The following is a 4,849-nucleotide window of genomic DNA, read 5'->3' on the forward strand; positions in this document are numbered from 1 at the left end:
CAGAGAATTCTTAGTGAAGGCTTATTTGCATTGTACATCAGAGTTTTTCTAATAGTTACATGTTAGAATTTATACATTCTATCTGATTATGTTTTTCTCTTCAATAGATTTTCATTGATGGCACTGTTACTATTGTCTGGTCAGCCTGGGAATCAAGCGTAGGAAATCTTTGATTAGGAGGTGGTCTTGTAATAGAATAATTTAGAATCTTCCAGAAAGTTCAGTGAACACTTCCACTGAATCTCTCATCCTCCAACCCACAGTTCAAAATGTTTGTCTCATTTCACATAAAATTATCATTGTAAAACCAAAGTGATTATGGAAGCAGCCACCTTTAATTTTATATACACACTTAGATATTCCAGTTAAATTCGATTACGCACTTGTCAATGGGGACTGAAAATTCAAATGCACAAAGTGTTTGTTCATCTCACTGTAAACTTTAGGACACAATTGGGAAGCACTACCTCAGGCCATTGACTGGGAGTTTTAGTTCTCCAGAGTCAATTATTAAGTTCAAATTAGCATTTTTAGAAGATATGAGGTGGTCAACCTTTTTATTTTCCAGATAGAAGCACATGTGTAGATATATACTGGTTAAGAAATAAATTTGTGGGCTGGGGATATAGCCTAGTGGCAAGAGTGCCGGCCTCGGATACACGAGGCCCTAGGTTCGATTCCCCAGCACCACATATACAGAAAATGGCCAGAAGCGGCGCTGTGGCTCAAGTGGCAGAGTGCTAGCCTTGAGCGGGAAGAAGCCAGGGACAGTGCTCAGGCCCTGAGTCCAAGGCCCAGGACTGGCCAAAAAAAAAAATAAAATAAAATAAATAAAAAAAAAGAAATAAATTTGTCAGCCAAACACTGGTTGCTCTCTTCTATAATCCTAGTTACTCAGAAGACTGAGATATGAGGAGCACAGTTCAAATATAGCCCAGGCCATAAAGCCTGTGAAACCCTTAATTCCAAATATTAGCCTTGAGCAGAAAAACCAAGTGAGAGTGTGAGGCTCTGAATTCAAGCTCCAATACTGACACAAAAGGAAGAAGGAAGGAAGGAAGGAAGGAAGGAAGGAAGGAAGGAAGGAAGGAAGGAAGGAAGGAAGGAAGGAAGGAAGGAGAGAAAGCAGGAAAGATAAAAAAGAAACCTAGTGTTATTTTTAAATATTATGAAACCATGTCAGATAATGTCATCTTCTCCTTAGGTCATACAGATCTATTTGGACACCTTGTGCAAGGAATTCATACAAAGACAGTTTGGTAAGCCTTTTATTTCAGAGCTGTAAAGCTTTGTTATAGTTACAAGGAGTTTGTCAACAGAGGCATACAGAATATTTAAGAGTTTTCTAGATTCATAGGCTTAAGTAATTTCAAACCTGAATTACAAAACAAATGCTCCAAACTTTCTGGAAGTATATGCATTCTATCTTCTTAAATTTACTCACATTATTGTAGTAGTAGTTGTTGTTTTTCCAGTACTTGGGCCTGATCTTAGGGCCTGGATACTGTCCCTGAACCTCTTTGTGTTCAAGTCTAGCACTCTACCACTTGAGTCACAGCAGTATTTCCAAATTTACTCACTTTTTAGCTGCTGCTGTTGTTTGAAGTGGGTAGGAAAGTGCAGTTTCAGTGGTTTCAGGTCCAGAGTGCAATAAGTTCAGTCTTTTCTTCAGTCTCTGGTCTTATTCTGTTTCTCTCTGCCGCTGATATTCTAGGATTGGGTATTTTAAAAAGTTTTATTGAAATAGTCTGCATATCTAAGTTTTATTGCATCTGAATATCAGACCTTGGTTTTTTGCTTATCACATGAAAGTTCTGTGATAACTGGAAAGCCAAAAAAAAAAAAAAAAAAAAAAAAGACTTGGAGGTCTTTGAGAGTAATATTCGGTGTTCTCCAATGTTCTTCAATAAAATATTCAATGCTTTATCCATCATATGATTATAATGCTTTGAGGAAGATAAAACAGGCAAAGTCAAAGGACCCAAAAGGTGAAAACTAAAAGAAAAATAATTAAAATATGAGAATCAGTTCTTTTTGCTTTTCCTGAAGTTTGTTTTTGTATTAATCATGAGGTTGTAATATTCCCAAAGTGTTAGAAAACTTCCTTTAAAAATGTTTAATTTAGAAAGTATTTATATTTATATTCACCTTTATTCTAAGCCTTCAGTGTTTACCACTTACTTGGCTTTCTAAAATTTTCTCTTCAAATGATCAGACAAGAGGATCGCAATTTAATATGTTTCCATATAAGCAGTACATCTTGGTAAGAGTCATATAAAGGCATAGTTCTAAAGAAAGTTGAAGATGATCATAAAATAATGTAGTATAAAAAATCTAGGGAATTTATGTTCCAACATAATATGTTAAATGACATTTAGTTAAATATTTATTTCTTGATATTAGACCTAGAACACAAAGTTAAGGGCTATATTACTTATAAAACTCTTAAGAATTTAGCCCCATTTTATTTATTTTTTTCTATTTTCCCAGAAGTTTTTAACAGATACTGTTATTCTGAACTATAATTGGTTTATAGTCCAGTTGTAATAATTGGGGAAAATGTGTCTGCTACCTCCTCTCCTCCCATTACGTTTTTCCTTTGCCCTATGTTACAAAAACAAATTGTCTATAGACCATTTTCATTAGTAACTCAGTTCATCTGGATTTTTTAAAAAATGACTTAACTACTAAATGACCTCAGTATTACCAACAAATTTTCAAGGATTGCTTTCATGAAATAAAAATTATAAGAAAGGTTTTTCCAGTAAGAAGTATAAAATTTAAAAACAATACTTGAGCATATTTTATAATTTGTCTTCATTTGATCATAATGTTACATTCACAATCCCCATGGATTATTTGTTGTTTCCAGAAAGCATTATAATTGGACCGGAAGAAGAAATATCTCCTTCTTTAGTTATTTTTCCCCAAAGAATAAGAAAATATGAAATATTTTTATTGCAATTCATTTCATATTTTATCCAATTCTCTTTCATGATTGTAATCAAGAAAAGTAAGATGACCAAAACTTGTAAGTAAACATATGTTCTGCGAAGCTACGTTATGACTTAGATTTTAAAGTAATATCAATACCTATTCAAATGATAAATTGGAACATAAAAACTTCAAAAACCATTGAAATGCATAAAATTTTCCTGAGCCTACATTATTATGCCATACAAAAAATGGAAAGATTTTTTTTAGGACAAATAGAGAAAACAAGTACAAGAATATCTAGCATATTGTGAGGCATAGATAATTTCTGGTTATATATAAGATGTCTTTTCTAGAATTAGCACTTACCCAAGCAATTGAATAGCATGTGGCACAGGAGAATCCACTTTGTGTTACCACTTAGACTGCTTTTAATTTTCTGCTTCTACTACCTTCAAACTCTTCTCTAAAGAGGAATTGGCAATAGAAACTGGCTATAGTTGCTTGCTTAAAATGAGTAATGCACCATTTTCTTCTTTTACTATCTCTACTACTGGCATTATATATTTTCAGAATGCTCTTTTACCTTGAACTCAAAGTTCTCAAAGGCAATGTGCATTACAAAAGGTAAAAAGAAGATGGTTAGATGCCATGAAGTAGGTGGCAATGCCTTAACTGTATGCTTGATGGCAGGCCCAAGTGCTTCATCCATTCTTATCAAGGGGAGTGATAACCTCTCCTTTCATATGACACAGAGAGAATGCATTTCTCCAGCATTCTAGATGCTCATTTTAAATAAAGTCTTTATTTATTGAATTGGTCAAGGATGATAGCTCACAAGAGTTGACAAGAACTCTTAAAAGCTATGATCATTAAAGCCAAATTTCACCATCTTTCCAAGTGATCAAATTTAATGTCACCCACAATCAGATACCCAAAATGTGCACGTCTATTGAAATAATGCATTAGGAGGGGAACAAGATAACCTGTGCAGTAATCCTGACAACTGTATCATGAATCCAGTTTCAAAGAAACAGTTATACAATGATCATGGAAGAACATTTTAATTGGCTATGAAAAGTATGTTTCATATGTCTTTTTAAAATGTTGAAAAATGGTCCAAATATTAGAGTGCCAGCCTAGTAAGTGGAAAGCCTGGAGTTCAATCCCGATTATCACTATGAAAAACAAACGATGAAATGAAAACAAATGTAAAATAAGTGATTGTTCTGTGGGTGCTGGCTAGGTGTTTTTGTTTTTTTTTAATCCACGTTGAACCAAATTTTTCACAAAAGTGATACTTTTCTTTTTATTTTAAAATTATACTTAAGTAGTTTATAAGGGTGTTGGATTAATTTTAATGTTCAAAAAGACATTAGAAATATTATTAGGCAGAAAAATTGGCACATTCGAATAGGGACCGTATATTAGGTGAGATTATAAGATTATTGATATTTTTCAGAGGAAAAAATAGTAAAGTGGCCTTACAGGACAATTTCTTTTGTTCTTAGAGGGGAACTATTAGGTTTGACTTATTTTCCTTTCTAATGCTTGCACAAAAATATTTGTACTGTGTGTAGAGTAGCAGCATATTAAATTACTGTATCTACAAGAAGAAAAGTATGGCTGTTTACAAATCTATCAAATAAAATGTTGGCAAATAAACATTATTTATTTATTGTGAAACTGATGTACAGAGAGGTTATAGTTTCACACATTAGGCACTGGAAACATTTCTTTTTTCTTTTTTGGCCAGTCCTGGGCCTTGGACTCAGGGCCTGAGCACTGTCCCCGGCTTCCTTTTGCTCAAGGCTAGCACTCTGCCACTTGAGCCACAGCACCACCTCTGGCCGTTTTCTATATATGTGGTACTGGGGAATCGAACCTAGGGCTTCATGTATACGGGGCAAGCACT

The 4,849-nt window shown here is 34.0% G+C and overlaps 1 non-coding gene across 1 annotated transcript; it reads right to left on the reverse strand.

Annotated features, from left to right (window-relative positions):
- Positions 1-3,564: 3,564 nt before the first annotated feature.
- On the reverse strand, positions 3,565-3,687 carry LOC125354034. Its single transcript, XR_007211424.1, has one exon. It is a non-coding gene; the product is annotated as a U6atac minor spliceosomal RNA (small nuclear RNA).
- Between the last annotated feature and the right edge of the window lie 1,162 nt (positions 3,688-4,849).

The sequence above is a fragment of the Perognathus longimembris genome, chromosome 6 (assembly GCF_023159225.1).
Source record: "Perognathus longimembris pacificus isolate PPM17 chromosome 6, ASM2315922v1, whole genome shotgun sequence".
Classification (NCBI taxonomy): Eukaryota; Metazoa; Chordata; class Mammalia; order Rodentia; family Heteromyidae; genus Perognathus; species Perognathus longimembris.